The sequence below is a fragment of the Staurois parvus genome, unplaced genomic scaffold, assembly GCF_062004578.1.
Source record: "Staurois parvus isolate SC_StPar_1 unplaced genomic scaffold, SC_StPar_1.0 ptg000328l, whole genome shotgun sequence".
NCBI classification, from domain to species: Eukaryota; Metazoa; Chordata; class Amphibia; order Anura; family Ranidae; genus Staurois; species Staurois parvus.
The window spans coordinates 623373-640530 of record NW_028318124.1 but is presented as its reverse complement, the minus strand read 5'-3'; positions in this window follow the sequence as shown (position 1 = coordinate 640530).

Sequence of the window (17158 nt, the reverse complement as noted above, 5' to 3'; positions counted from 1 at the left end):
TGTTGAATTTTTTGACATAGGGTGCTGGCAGATTACGGGCCTCCCATAGCTGCTGCCAGGCCCCTAATCTGCCATGGGCCCCTATATACCGCCTCCTCATGCTGCTGCCAAGTCCAGAGTCTGTCATGGGTCCCTGTACGGCCTCCTATTGCTGCTGTCTCCATCGCCACACTCTGCCATGTGCCACTTTCAGGTCTCCTCACACACTGCTGGTGTGTTGAATTTTTTGTCATAGGGTGCTGGCAGATTACGGGCCTCCTATAGCTGCTGCCAGGCCCCTAATCTGCCATAGGCCCCTATATACCGCCTCCTCATGCTGCTGCCATTTCCAGAGTCTCTCATGGGTCCCTGTACGGCCTCCCATTGCTGCTGTCTCCATCGCCACACTCTGCCATGTGCCACTTTCAGGTCTCCTCACACACTGCTGGTGTGTTGAATTTTTTGACATAGGGTGCTGGCAGATTACGGGCCTCCTATAGCTGCTGCCAGGCCCCTAATCTGCCATAGGCCCCTATATACCGCCTCCTCATGCTGCTGCCAGGTCCAGAGTCTCTCATGGGTCCCTGTACGGCCTCCCATTGCTGCTGTCTCCATCGCCACACTCTGCCATGTGCCACTTTCAGGTCTCCTCACACTGCTGGTGGGTTCCATTTTTTGTCATAGGGTGCTGGCAGATTACGGGCCTCCCATAGCTGCTTTATACATATATATAGTGCAGCGCTGAAAATGTAATAAAATAAAATAAAAAAAATAAAATAAAATAAGATATATAAAAGTCTTTCTCATGACAATAAAGTCAAATATGTGCAGGTCTTCTCCTCATTAGGTGACTGGAAAATAACAAGATTGCGCACTCACCGACCGCACATTTAAAATGCGCCTGTGTATGATATATTCCAAAAGACCAGCCAGGTATACAGCTCCAGAGACCACACGAATCCTCCCTCTTCCACACTCTCATCCGCCTTGGGTGTAGCAATATCTCCAGATCCAAAGGTAGAAAGACAGAGATCCCCCTTTTTTTGGTTCCAGACACCCCAAGAATGGAAGATGTATATCTGCACTCTCCAACAGGAGAGTCAAAGAAAAAGGGGAACGCCAATAGTGTGGTACTATCAAAACTTTATTGGAGCAATAATGCCTGGGTCATATGCACACACATATCCATACACCATAAGCCAATAAAGGACAGGTAAGTATGAAAAGAAAATTGTACTAACCCGGCAATGGCATAAAAACAAAGACCACTAGACCTCCTCTTGGTCTCAGTGGTCTGGAAGTCACACTTGCTACTTGGCTCCTCCTGAGGCCTTTCGTGCAAAAAGCACTTCTTCAGAGGATGGACGCCCATCCTCTGAAGAAGTGCTTTTTGCACGAAAGGCCTCAGGAGGAGCCAAGTAGCAAGTGTGACTTCCAGACCACTGAGACCAAGAGGAGGTCTAGTGGTCTTTGTTTTTATGCCATTGCCGGGTTAGTACAATTTTCTTTTCATACTTACCTGTCCTTTATTGGCTTATGGTGTATGGATATGTGTGTGCATATGACCCAGGCATTATTGCTCCAATAAAGTTTTGATAGTACCACACTATTGGCGTTCCCCTTTTTCTTTGATTCTCCTGTTGGAGAGTGCAGATATACATCTTCCATTCTTGGGGTGTCTGGAACCAAAAAAAGGGGGATCTCTGTCTTTCTACCTTTGGATCTGGAGATATTGCTACACCCAAGGCGGATGAGAGTGTGGAAGAGGGAGGATTCGTGTGGTGTCTGGAGCTGTATACCTGGCTGGTCTTTTGGAATATATCATACACAGGCGCATTTTAAATGTGCGGTCGGTGAGTGCGCAATCTTGTTATTTTCCAGTCACCTAATGAGGAGAAGACCTGCACATATTTGACTTTATTGTCATGAGAAAGACTTTTATATATCTTATTTTATTTTATTTTTTTTATTTTATTTTATTACATTTTCAGCGCTGCACTATATATATGTATAATGTCTCTACTATGAGGTTTAGTGATCCCTTGAAGTGTTCTAGCAGCTGGTTTTTCTGAGCGCTCGCTATATTCATTATTTTTTCTCCCATAGCTGCTGCCAGGCCCCTAATCTGCCATGTGCCCCCGTACCGACTCCTCATGCTGCTGCCAGGCCCGTAATCTGTCATGGGCCCCTGTTGTCGCTTGTTGGCATATTCCTCTCGTTCAGATGCTCCTTCTCCTGCTACTCCTCTTCACGGATTCCGTCAGCAGTCTTTCTTGGAATCCGTTTCCAAGAGACAACAGTTTGCGAGCACGCACCCGACGGTGCAGAAGCTGAACGTCCTCCTGTCCAAGTTGCTGCTGCCAGGCTCGTAATCTGTCATGCGCCCCTGTACCGCCTCCTCATGCTGCTGCCAGGTCCAGAGTGTGTCATGGGCCCCCGTACCGACTCCTCATGCTGCTGCCAGGCCCGTAATCTGTCATGGGCCCCTGTACCGCCTCCCCATGCTGCTGCCAGGTCCAGAGTGTGTCATGGGTCCCTGTACGGCCTCCCATTGCTGCTGCCAGGCCCGTAATCTGCCATGGGCCCCCGTACCGACTCCTCATGCTGCTGCCAGGCCCGTAATCTGTCATGGGCCCCTGTACCGCCTCCTCATGCTGCTGCCAGGTCCAGAGTGTGTCATGGGTCCCTGTACGGCCTCCCATTGCTGCTGTCTCTATCACCACACTCTGCCATGTGCCACTTTCAGGTCTCCTCACACTGCTGGTGGTTTCCATTTTTGTCATAGGGTGCTGTATGGCCTCCCATTGCTGCTGCCTCCACCGCCACACTGTGGCTCCACACTCTGGTTTTGGCCCCGTGACTGCCCAAATGAGTGAAGTGTGCGGTGATTCTAAGATCGACGGCACTCATCTGCATGTCATACTGACTGACAGTATTATTTCTCTTCCCCAGCAGACTCCAAGGGCATTTAAATTAAAGGTACAGTGTTCTGCACTAATATTAAGTCTCTCTGAAGCCTAGAAACACCCTTTTTTAAGTTAAATTCACAGCGAATATATTCGACTCGAATCGAAATTTTTCCACGAATTCGCCGAATCAGTCGAATCAAATTTTTGAATACTTCGCTCATCTCTAAATAGGATCTCACCTAATGTGATTGACCCTCCCTCTCAACCCAGCTTTTTCTCACATTTTAAAGGTTTTTATCCGTGCAAAAAATGTCAAATCTGCCGACATACTTCTATGTCTAAGAAAAAGATAGATACTTTCACCTCTTCGGTCATTGGGAAATCTTATAAGATTCCTATGTTCATTACTTGTAACACTAGACATGTGGTATATCTCCTGGAATGCCTGTGTCACAAACAATATATTGGCCGGACAACCAGGAGATTAAGGGATAGGCTCCATGAGCATGTTTATAATATTAAGAAAGGCTTTAAGGAACATCCCCTATCTAAACACTGCAGGTATATACATCACAGAGATCCTTCTTCCCTGAAATTCATAGGCATAGATTTGGTACGACAACATTGGCAAGGTTCCAATAAAACCAGACAAATATCCCAACTGGAGACGAAATAGATATACGAAATCAAATCTTTCACCCCAACAGGCCACAACGTTGACATTGACATCAACTGCTTTATAGATAACAGTTGATGTCAGATGACAATCTAATGCTGACTATCTTCACTGTATATATCCACTTTCCCCCTTTCTTTAAGTATGTTTTATTAATCATGGAGAATATTAATATTTGGGAGAATTACGTGACCACATTGAAACCATATCTTTAGGTCTATATATATATTGCACTTTATATGCTGGGTTGTAACAGCCTGTTTATGATTTTATGTAATGTATTTTAGATGGGAGTTCTTAATGGTTTATGTGTATATGTCGTTTTCAGTGTAACAATGTATTGAGATTTATTTACGAGTTATATTGCATTTACATATATGAGTACATGGGTAATGCCCATTCATACATGTATTAAATAGGGCATCCATGTGCCTCATTATATAATTCTCAATAATATATGTATATTAGTTCACTATTTGAACCATTAGGGGGCACTACACATTTTACTAATGGTTCGAAATACGTAGATTGTTTAGCGTTTATAAGGTTGTATATGTAATGTTTTATATTATTTTATATTATATGTGTCCTATTTTACTATTGTATGTACTTACATTGTGATATGTTTATTAACCACCTCCCGTCCGGCCGTTGTATATAAACGGCCGGACGGTGGCACTGCAGGGTCGGGTGGCCGTCTATAAACGGCCTCCCCGCACCCTGCTTGTGCGCGCTCCCTGGGAGCGTGCAGCACCGCGATCCGTGTCCTCTGGACACAGTGAAACACTGATCGTCGGACGGGACCTCTGTAGGAGGTCCCGATCATGTGATCACTGATTGGCCAATCAGTGATCACATGCAAAGTAGTAAGCAAGATGTCTATAAACGGCCTCCCCGCACCCTGCTTGTGCGCGCTCCCTGGGAGCGTGCAGCACCGCGATCCGTGTCCTCTGGACACAGTGAAACACTGATCGTCGGACGGGACCTCTGTAGGAGGTCCCGATCATGTGATCACTGATTGGCCAATCAGTGATCACATGCAAAGTAGTAAGCAAGATGTCACTTCTGACATCATTGCTTATACGTGTGAAATCTGTGAATGATCACAGAGGTCACATGGTACAAGGCTATTCACAAAAGCCTTGTACCATGTGACAAGCTGTGAACAATCACAGCTCACTCAGTACTTCTCAATGAGTGCAAGAATGCACACAGAGAGAAAGAGAAATGATTGCTTTTACATCCTATATGGGTGTAAAAGCAATCAGTGTAAAAAAAAAAAAAAAAATCTTCATCACCCCCCACAAGTAGTACAGTGTCACCATGGTGACACTGTACTGCTAGGGTGACAGTATGTAAAAAAAATAAATAAATAAATAAAAAATAATATTATAAAAAAATAAAATAAAAATCTAAAAAAAAATGTTTAAAAATTATAATTTTTGCTTATAAACGAATTTGGATTTTTTTTTTTACTAAAAAGATAACGGAATAAATTTTGGCTAAGATTTATGATGAAATATTATTTATTTGCAAAATTTTATAAAAAAAACTTTTTTTCAAAATTTTTGGACATTTCATTTACATAGAAAAAAAAATACAAATCCCAGTGGTGAATAAATACCACCAAAATAAAGCTTTATCTGTCTCAAAAAAATGGTAAAAAAATTCATTTGGGTACAGTGTTGCATGACCGCGCAATTGTCATTCAAAGTGTGATAGCGCAAAAAGCTGAAAATTGCCCTGGTCAGGTAGGGGGTAAAAGTGTCCGGTCTGGAAGTGGTTAAGTTATTGGAAGTAATCTTCCTAAGATTTAAATCTTTTTAATTTTTAATATTTAACATTTTAGTGCCCATTAATATATTTTATTCAATTTATTGGTAGTGACATTTGTATGACAATTTAAGTGTGGTCAATTTAGATCTGTACCATTGCCTGTAAGGATATGGCGATCGCGCTTTTGTATGCACGTACGGTGCATGAGTATTGACCTTGTGTCGATCTATTAGAAAATGGCAGGTGCAGTATTACACACACGCCCTCATATAATCCACAGATGCATTTAGATAATTGATCTATAAGAAAATGGTGCTCGTGCTCTCGAGCGTAAGCACATGCGCGATCACCGGTAAGATGGTGCCAGCTAATTTCCAGTGCCGGTTAATATTCATTATGGGAACAGATTGGTCTACAAGAAAATGGCGAAGATGCTCTCGTGCATGCGCACATGCGTGAGCGCCGGCAAGATGGTGCTGGCTAATTTTCGCACACGACAGCAATCTATATAAGAGCACACTTAGACGTCCTTCGATTATGGCAGCACCCCTTATGAGGACGTATTCGCATACGAAACGCGTCAGAGAGAACCCATACACGCCATGACGTCACGCCGCCGGATCAGGGAGGTCCGGCGGCCATTTTCCAACTCCAGCTGGTCAGTGTACATTTAGCAGTACTGCTTCAATTTATCTGCATGATACCTAGGATTTATCCACTTTATTTTATTCTGTACGTGTAATACGTAATATATTTTAACTTCATTATTCACAATAAATATTATGGAATACTACATCTTCTTTGCTCTGTGCCAAGCAATTAAATCCATCTAAGACTCCAGGTGCTCCACCAGGATCGCAGGAGGGAACCAGTGACTAGACCCTGTAGCTGGCCAGCTAAGACCAGTCCTAGGTTGTTAATATGGTTCACATATATGTGTATACCAAACCTGCCAATAACCTCAGTACAGTTTATATGTGCATATGTTAAAGCCAAAAGCAGAATCATTGCTGTGATTTATGTCTTTGAATGTTATATGACATTTATATATTCATTGTGTTAGCAGAAGCAGAAAAGGAAAATATGCCTTTAAGAGTTAGTAAAGAACTGAGCCAATCACAGACAGCCTCACACTGTACAGAGCCTTAACCAATCCCAGCCAGTTTCACATTTATGCCTGTGTAAAACTCCCTGCTAGGATTTTCTAGAGACACATGCTCACCAGACAGAAGAGAAAAGCTTTATGGAGGCAGAGAAGGCCAAATAGGTATTTAATGCACTTGTGTGTTCCTCTATTGTTTAACAGTGCAGGTAGATCTGTGTGTAAAATCTGTTGTGTGTGTTTACTTGTAGTTCCACCGAACTTACGAATTAAACGAATCAAGTCACTGTAGAGTAATCATAATCCAATCAAATCTATCGAACCTATCGAATCTATCGAGATAAGCTATTGAATCAACCCAATGTAATACAAATTAAACCATTGTAATATGAAAGAAACAAGCCATTGTAAGCAGTGTTATATGAGGAAGATTGAAGTTATTAAAGAAGTTAACTAAAGTATTCGGTGTGCTCTTTAAACCTACTGCATCCATAGAGCGGCATTGCAGGAATTACAGAGTAAAGTCAGTCTAATCAAACAAAGAAACAGCAATTGCATAATTTTTCTAATGCCACAGCGCACTAGGCACCAAAGGGTGCTGCGCCTGCCACAGACCCCACTGCAGTTCACCTGTTCCAGAACTTCTAGGAGGGATCCACTCACCACCCGGAGTCACAGAGGAGAGGATCCTGCTCCAGGCTGTACCCTCAAGGGAACCCCTGCTCCTGGTTCATTTGATCTTTGCGCATTAAGATTGCGCTTCCGGTGAGTAGGCAATCTTTCTATATTCACCTTGATCGCACGCCACCAGATTTCAAGATCTATATATACACGGGGAGATATTTATATTGGTCCATCGTTCATCAGTGGGGTTAATCACTACCACCTGATTCGCTATTCTGGACAATATATTGTTTATTGAATTTGAATCTTATTTATGAACGGTTCATTATTTCTACATCATATTGGTGATTGTTTGTTTAGCGCTGCACTACATTTATGATTGGTTTATTTTGGTAATTTGATCCCTGCCCACAGGTAATTTTGCTTCTAGTGAATACACCTGTGTTCTACTGTGATCCATCGCTCCATTACCATACACCAAGCCCTGCAATATAATTTTCTTTCTTTAATCCATTGGAAGAGGGCTGTACAGTTTGGGTTCTTGCAGAAGCTGATTATTCTTGCAGAAGCTAGTTAGCTGGTTGTTAAGGAGCAGATGGCTGCCACATCTTTAACAACCATGACTCATCTGCTGTCAGCAGGATCTCCTGCATCACTTCAAAAAATAGCCCATGCAGTATTTTAATGCAGATCTTAAATTGGTACATACCACTTTATGAATGGAGTCCTCTGTTTCTTATGGAGTTGGTGGCTAGGACGGATTGTGATCCCTGTGTGCAGCTGCTTCCCTGGAAGGTTTCCAGGAGAGATGTACCTAGCAAGGAGGTGACCACAGTCCTGTGAGTACTGGTGACCCTGGGCAGAGGAGAGATTTTTAGGAACATGGCTGCTGGGGTGCTGCAAATGCTTTCACTTGTGACTACTGCAGACCATACACTAAATGTGTTCTACTGTGTAATGACAAGTGACTCCAGAAAGTATGTCCTGGTGATGTGACTGTAATGCTGTTTCCTGAATACCACCAGTAAAGTGCAGCTAAACTACTTGTCACAGATCCAACCCACACGCACACGCCCACAGCGACTAGCTAACCAAGGTGCGCACGTGCAGCCATGACTTGGGGTAAGAGGGAATAAGGGGGACTAAATCTGAATATATATAAAACCGGCCCTGATATACTTTCACAGCCCGCACTACCTCTGGCCACCTCTAGAGGGAGACTCCACTCTAATCCAGATGGCTGACCACACACACAGGCAGACACGAATCTTATATACAATCTGGTGCACACTAAGGGTTGAGGAGCAGCCTAGCAATCACACACCCTTTTAGGATTCCTCCAGCTATCCTACAAGCTAGAACCCTGATGTTAATCACTCTTCCACTGTCCACACAACCCCACACCAGACACACCACAAACGGTAGCTTGCCACCACCCCACAGTTTTACTGGCCTGCTGGGCCACCACACGCACACAGATCTCCGTCTGGCAGACCTGTTACCTTTACAATCTGCATGCAATCTGCCAACACGCAGTTCAATTGCATACAGATTGGCAATGAACTTGACTGAGCATATAAAGACACTGCAATACAATCTAATCTCTCTGGAGATAAGAGCCCGAGTTTAAGTACCCAGAAGTCACTTAATTATTTTATGATTTAATATCCAGAAAGTGGGCAGTGCATAAAATATGTACAAAGTATAAAAAGTTAAAGAACAAGAAGACACACAATTGGCTATTGACTATAAAATAAAAAGGAAATAAAAACAGAAAAAAAACTATCCTGCGACTGGAGCAAGTCAGAGAAAGTCTGCAATCCATCAGTCAATAGAACTGGCTTCATACAAATCACAACGTCCATATCCCAGGTCCTCAATTTATGGGAATATGGACATAGGCTGGACATTAGCCCTTGTCCAATCGACTCTGGGGGTTGTCCCTGTACCAGCCCACAGGACGTTCTGGGTATTGAAAATGCCCAAAGTCGATTGGACCAGGAACGGTTTGAATCACCAAGTCAGGGACTGAATTTCCGACACCAGCGCATCAGTCCAATCGCGACAGTACCAATCACTGTTCAGCTGTCACAATCAGGCGCTATATAACCTTTTTTTGCATTTCTTTGGGATCCTGCATAGGCTACAAATACAGTTTTACATGCAAGTGTAGCTTACAGTGTGTCCAGTCAGAAGGAAGTATTTTCATCTCTCTGCAACTAGTATTTTAGCTTTTATGAGAGATGAAATATATTCCTTTGATCTGCTGATATACTTCAAAGCTCCCAGACACATCGGAAACCACCTCTAGTCTCCCGCTGTGTCATGAAGCCGAACTGTCTGGAGCCTTTTCCTTCCAGATTTCCCAGAAGGTGACAAATCTTATTGGCATCCAGGTGTCGCCTCCTTCCAGAGGATGCTCTGTCCCTTTCAGATGCTAATTGGTGACCATATGTCTCTGACTGAATTCTGAACACATCTTATATTATTATAACATGGAATGCTAAATCTACATTGTCATATTTCCTACAGATCCCATCTCAGCTACTCAAATCATACATGTACATTACACTTCCTCTTCTGACATTCTTCAAAGAATGGGTTCACCTGCTGGTGACACCGCGGCTACCAGACATGTAGGTTGCAGTTCCCGTGTCCACAAGAAGACAGAGAACATTCCTCATGTTCCCCAGTGTTTTCTAGTGGAGAAGTGGAGAAGATTCCTAGTGTTTCTTAGCAGGGAAGATTTCTAATGTCTCCCAGTGCTTCCCGTGGAGAATATTCCTAGTGCCCCTAGTGTTTCCTAGTTACCAAAATTCCTAGTGCCTCCAGTGTTTCCTAGTTGAGAAAATTCCTAGTGCCTCCCAATACTTACTAGTGGAGAAGATTGCTAGTTCCTCCCAATGTTTCCTAGCAGAGGATATCCCTAGTGTACTCTCAGTGCTTCCTTGTGTCCTTGGCTTTCTGAGAAGATTCCTAGTGTTTTCTAGTGGAGAACATTTCTAATGTTCCTGTCAGCACCTGTGGTAGTGAGCTCTTAATCCACAGCTTGGGGTTCCCCAGGGCACAGAGTCTAAGCCCCAGCCTGCTTGTTCACCAGAGCCCCTGATGGTGGGGATGGACTTGCAGCAGGCTGGGACCAGGTCGCGGCCCCCAGGTACACCCAGCTGAGGTAGAAGAGACCACTAGCAGGAGCAGAGTACAATGGGAGTAGACTCAGGAGATCCAGTAGGCAAGCCAAGGTCAGGACAGTGGCTAGACGTCCAGTAACTGTACCCCCACTGACGCGTTTCGTGCTATGCACATCATCATAGGGTGCCGGCAGCCTATGATGATGTGCATAGCACGAAACGCATCAGGGGGCTACAGTTACTGGATGTCTAGCAACCGCTGGTGGCCATCCTGAATTTTATATGGTCTCCTTTTGTCGGGGATCGCCGCAGCGCTGGGCTCGGCGCAGGCGCAGTGCACCACCCTGTGCAGGGACGCGGGCACTGGGACCTGGCCGACCGCGGCAATCAAGTTCGCGCATGCGCGGTAGAGACCGCGAGCGCGCGCTTGGCACCAATGACAGTGTCAGGAATGGACTGGCCAGCAATAGTGGGACTCAGCTGCCTTATGAGCTGCAGTACCAGGGCTGGCCAGCGGGTGCTCCCAGCAATCAGAGACTCAACCTTGCAGCCAGTCAAACACCTGGAACTAATTATACTGGTGTATTTAAGGGACATTCAGACCTGCATCCTGTTCCTGCTCTCTGTTCCTGTCTGATTCTCTGCTGACCCTGCTCTGATCCCTGGCTTGTCTGACCATTCTCCTCTGCCTGACCCTCTGTACCACGCTGCCCGCTACCTGCTGAACCTGGCCTGTGACCCCGACCATTCTCCGCTTGCTCCCCCTGTACCTACCTGCCCGACTGATATTGACCCGGCCTGCCTGACGACGCTTGCATTGTATGTACTGTTATCTGTGGGTGGTTGGTTTGGTTTGTTTGCACTGTGTTATGTTTTAGTATTGCACTGCGTTTATGTTTGTATGGTTAGTGTTAATAAATTACATTGTTTATAACATATCTGAAGTCTGCGTTTCCCTGCGTCGGTCACACACCTCTGGTCATACCCGGGAGCCCTGACAGACAGCGCAGAGCGGGATATTTAAATGGCCCTGAGCTGTCATTCAGTGCCTTCTGGTCTCCTTGTATCCTGTGAACCTGTGAATAAGTGAGTTGCTGACCCGGATTGTGCCCTGACCCTGCTGTTTTCTCCTGTTCTGACTCTTGCTTGCCTGACCTCTCTCCTGGATGCCCCCTATTGGACCTGACCTGCTGTTGTTGACCTGGTGTGTGACCCGACTACTCTCTGCCCGCTGCTTTGTACCGCACCGTCCCCATAGTTACCGACCCGGCCTGCCTAACCTCGCACTCGCTCAGCCATCCATCCATCCCGTCGGGATCTCCCAGCCTTCTCACATTAGGCTCTTCCTCTGCGGGAGCCCCTGGCGGATACCCCTACCAGTGGTGAGTGTGCCCAGTAACTGCGACCTGGTCTCAGAGCGCTACAAGTCCATCCCCACCATCAGGGGCCCTGGTGAACAAGTGCTCTGGGACTTAGATTCCGCACGCTGGAAGCACCTCACCGGTGGGTTGCTAGAGGTACCGCTGGGTGGTCCCTTACACCTTTCTTTTAATATTTATTTGTTTTGCACCTGTCTTGATGGAATAAAGTCTTCTACGGTATCACACTATGTGGTGTCCCTTATTGGGCTCTCTTTATTGAGAGCTTCCATTCGCAGAATCTGCCTTTAAAGGGACCCCTGACGGTGATGCGCATCAGGGTTTTCTGAGCACCCTATCCAGACGTGACCAGAAGGTGTATTATATCCTGACCCTATTTGGAAGCAGATGTCCTGTGTTATACCTGATGAGACAGGCTAATCTCATCTGGTGAGTGCGCAATTCATTTATCATCTGCCACACCGAATTAGTTCTCCACGCAACATCATTGTGATCACATTAGATCCTCACGTGGGCTGTGTTCTATTGGGACACTTTTTCGCATTTTATCCACCTTGTTCACCACTGGGTGACATATGACTTTGCATAGTATTTTAAAAGTTTTATTGTTTGTTATGTTGCATTATAAGTTCTAGTGCTGCACCTGATACTTACAGATAGCTAGTGCCGCCAATGTTTCCTAGTGGAGTAGATTCTTAATGTCCTCCAGTATTTCCTAGTGCAGTAGATTCCTAATGTCCCCAGTATTTCCTAGTGAAGTAGATTCCTAGTGTCCCCAATGTTACCTAGTGGAGAAGATTCCTAAGGTCTCCCCGTGAATCCAGTTAAGAAAATTCCTATGCCTCCACTACTTCCTAGTGGAGTAGATTCCTAGTGCCCCAGTGTTTCCTAGTGTAGTAGATTCATAGTGTTTCCTAGTGGAGAAGATTCCTAATGTCACCCAGTGTTTCCAGTGGAGAAGATGGCTAATGTCTCCCAGTGGAAAAGATAACTAATGTCTCCCAGTGTTTCCTAGTGGTAAAGATACCTAATGTCTCCTAGTGTTTCCAGTGGAGAAGATTTCTAGTGCCCCAGTGTTTCATAGTTGAGAAAATTTCTAATGCCTCCAGTGTTTCCTAGTGGAGAAGATTCCTAGAGTACTCTCAGTGCTTTCTTGTGTCCTTGGCTTTCTGAGAAGATTCCTAGTGACCCCCGGTGCTTCCTAGCATCCCTGATTTTCCAAGAAGACTTTGAGTGTTCCTAACTTTTTGAGAAACTGCTAATGACCCTGTGATTCCTAGTGTTTCTGTACTGGACCCCTTGTTCCCAATGACTATTTACAAGTGTTTCCCAGTGCCTTCCAGTATGATCTCTGTACCCCCAATATTTCTGGTATCTTCCAGCCTGTTCTCGTTGACTCTGAGGTTGATTTGCTAAAACTGAAGAATGTAAAATCTGGTGCAGCTCTGCAAATAGACCAATCAGCTTGCAGGTTTTATTGCCAAAGCCTAATTGAACAAACTGAAGTTAGAAGCTGATCAGCTACCATGCACAGCTGTACAAGGTTTTGCACTCCTTAGTTTTAGGAAATCAACCCCTATGTTATTGCTTGCAACCTGTATCCTTGCACCTGTTGTATCTCCTGTGCATTCTGGTGCCCTTGTGCCTAAGCCCGGTGCAACTTATGTGATTTGACAGTTCCAAATTGCATGACAAATTGCATCTCATTGCTGGCAATGGAACTGTTCATATCACTGCAACTCACATTGTGGTAATTATGAAGAAGGTTCCTGCACTACTTTTGGTGGATTTTGTACCGACTTTCATAGACTTCTGTTACATAAGGTTGCAAGCAGCAATGAAATAGGCAGTGCAAACTGCAACTGAAGTAACATGATTTCAAAGCTGCACCAGTGTGAACCGGGGCTTAGTCTACCTCTGCCAGCTTTCAGTCTTCCAGTATCTAATGTCTCCCAGTGTATTCCTAGTTTGTTTTCTGTTCAGTGTCCTGTGTTTTTCTATATGCGTCTTGTGATTCCTGTTTGTTTCCTGGCATTATTACTCACTTCTAGTAGTCCTGTGTGTCTCTGTGCAAATCTACCCGTTTATAGTGTCTATGTAAAGCACTGTGTAAATTGACAACGCTATATAAGTACCTGAAATAAATAAATGGGTCTTTGTACACACCTGCTAGTTTAGGCTGTACTCCTTGTTGTCCTGTGATCCTTGCCCAATTCTGCAAAGGACTCACGCTGCTTAATAGCCCAGTATTTCGGAGTAGCTGCCTTCTTAGGTGAGTCGGAGAATGGCAACTTGGGAAATGTCTGCAGTGTAACTCATCTCCACCTTTAAAAGTTCTAGAGAAGAGCAGGCGGTTCCTTAGACTCTACACCTCGGCCCTTCCAACGGGCCTCAGCTTTGCTGTACAGGTCAGAATGGGTTCTTCTCTCAGTACCTGTATGTATTCTTCCTGTCCTAAACTTATAGTGTACCTCAGCTGTATCCTCTACACCTCAGCATTCCTCAACACATCATTACCCCCATGTTCTTGTAAGCCCAATTCCCTACTGCTGGAAGGTACTCCTGTTTCCCTGTGAACCATGCACCCAAGTGCTGTAATAGTACGGCACTCCAGTGCGGAACTACGCTCCCGCCGTGCCTGTGAGCGGCACTCCAGTGTGGTACTACGCTCCCGCCGTGCCTGTGAGCGGCACTCCAGTGCGGTACTACGCTCCTGCCGTGCCTGTGAGCGGCACTCCAGTGCGGTACTATGCTCCCGCCGTGTCTGTGAGCGGCACTCCAGTACGGTACTACGCTCCCGTCGTGCCTGTGAGCGGCACTCCAGTGCGCTACTACGCACCCGCCGTGCCTGTGAGCGGCACTCCAGTGCGGTACTACGTTCCCGCCATGCCTGTGAGCGGCACTCCAGTGCGGTACTACACTTCTGCCCTGCCTGTGAGCGGCACTCTCCGGTACTACACTTCTGCCATGCCTGTGAGCGGCACTCCAGTGCGCTACTACGCTCCCGCCGTGCCTGTGAGCGGCACTCCAGTGCACTACTACGTTCTTGCTGTGCCTGTGAGCGGCACTCCAGTGCGGTACTACGCTCCTGCCGTGCCTGTGAGCGGCACTCCAGTGCGGTACTATGCTCCCGCCGTGTCTGTGAGCGGCACTCCAGTACGGTATTACGCTCCCGCCGTGCCTGTGAGCGGCACTCCAGTGCGCTACTACGCTCCCGCCGTGCCTGTGAGCGGCACTCCAGTGCGGTACAACGTTCCCGCCATGCCTGTGAGCGGCACTCCAGTGCGGTACTACACTTCTGCCGTGCCTGTGAGCGGCACTCTCCGGTACTACACTCCCGCCGTGCCTGTGAACGGCACTCCAGTGCGGTACTACGCTCCTGCCGTGCCTGTGAGCGGCACTCCAGTGCGGTACTACATTTCCGCCGTACCTGTGAACAGCACTCCAGTGCGGTACTACAATCTGCCGTGCCTGTGAAGCAGCACTCCAGTGTGGTACTATGCTCCCGCCGTGCCTGTGAGCGGCACTCTCCAGTACTACACTCCCGCCGTGCCTGTGAGCGGCACTCCAGTGTGGTACTATGCTCCCGCCGTGCCTGTGAGCAGCACTCCAGTGCGGTACTACGCTCCTGCTGTACCTGTGAGCGGCACTCCAGTGCGGTACTATGTTCCCGCCGTGCCTGTGAGCGGCACTCCAGTGCGGTAGTACGCTCCCGCCGTGCCTGTGAGCGGCACTCCAGTGCGCTACTACGCTCCCGCCGTGCCTGTGAGCGGCACTCCAGTGCGGTACTACGTTCCTGCAGTGCCTCTGAGCGGCACTCCAGTTCAGTACTACACTCCCGTTGTGCCTGTGAGCGCCACTTCAGTGCGGTACTACACTCCCGCCGTGCCTGTGAGCGGCACTCTCCGGTACTACACTCCCGCCGTGCCTGTGAGCTGCACTCTCCGGTACTACACTCACGTCGTGCCTGTGAGCGGCACTCCAGTGTTGTACTACACTCCCGCCGTGCCTGTCAGCGGCACTCCAGTGAAGTACTACACTCCCGCCATGCCTGTGAGCGGCACTCTCCGGTACTACACTCACGTCGTGCCTGTGAGCGGCACTCCAGAGTTGTACTACACTCCCGCCGTGCCTGTCAGCGGCACTCCAGTGAAGTACTACACTCCCGCCGTGCCTGTGAGCGGCACTCTCCAGTACTACACTCCCGCTGTGCCTGTGAGCGGCACTCTCCAGTACTACGCTCCCGTCGTGCCTGTGAGCGGCACTTCAGTGCGAAACTACTCTCCCGCCGTGCCTGTGAGCGGCCCTCTCCAGTACTACACTCCCGCCGTGCCTGTGAGCGGCACTCCAGTGCGGTACTACACTTCTGTCGTGCCTGTGAGCGGCACTCTCCGGTACTACGCTCCCGCCGTGCCTGTGAGCAGCACTCCAGTGCCAGTGCGTTACTATGCTCCCGCCGTGCCTGTGAGCGGCACTCCAGTGCGGTAGTACACTCCCGCCGTGCCTGTGAGCGGCACTCCAGTGCGGTAGTACGCTCCCGCCGTGCCTGTGAGCGGCACTCCAGTGCGGTAGTACGCTCCCGCCGTGCCTGTGAGCGGCACTCCAGTGCGGTAGTACGCTCCCGCCGTGCCTGTGAGCGGCACTCCAGTGCGGTACTACGTTCCCGCCGTGCCTGTGAGCGGCACTCCAGTGCGGTACTACGTTCCCGCCGTGCCTGTGAGCGGCACTCCAGTGCGGTACTATGCTCCCGCCGTGGCTGTGAGCGGCAGTCCAGTGCGGTACTACACTTCTGCCGTGCCTGTGAGCGGCAATCTCCGGTACTACACTCCCGCCGTGCCTGTGAGCGGCACTCCAGTGCGTTACTACGCTCCCGCCGTACCTGTGAGCGGCACTCCAGTGCGCTACTACGCTCCCGCCGTGCCTGTGAGCGGCACTCCAGTGCGCTACTACTCTCCCGCCGTGCCTGTGAGCGGCACTCCAGTGCGCTACTACGCTCCCGCCGTGCCTGTGAGCGGCACTCCAGTGCGCAACTACGCTCCCGCAGTGCCTGTGAGCGGCACTCCAGTGCGCTACTACGCTGCCGCCGTGCCTGTGAGCGGCACTCCAGGGTGGTACTACGCTCCCGCCGTGCCTGTGAGCGGCACTCCAGGGCGGTACTACGCTCCCGCCGTGCCTGTGAGCGGCACTCCAGGGCGGTACTACGCTCCCGCTGTGCCTGTGAGCGGCACTCCAGGGCGGTAGTACGCTCACACCGTGCCTGTGAGCGGCACTCCAGTGCGGTAGTACGCTCCCGCCGTGCCTGTGAGCGGCACTCCAGTGCGGTAGTACGCTCCCGCCGTGCCTGTGAGCGGCACTCCAGTGCGATAGTACGCTCCCGCCGTACCTGTGAGCGGCACTCCATACTACACTCCCGCCGTGCCTGTGAGCGGCACTCCAGTGTGGTACTAACTCCTGCCGTGCCTGTGAGCGGCACTCACCGGTACTACACTCCCGCCGTGCCTGTGAGCAGCACTCTCCGGAACTAAACTCCCGCCGTGCCTGTGAACGGCACTCTCCGGTACTACACTCCCGCCGTGCCTGTG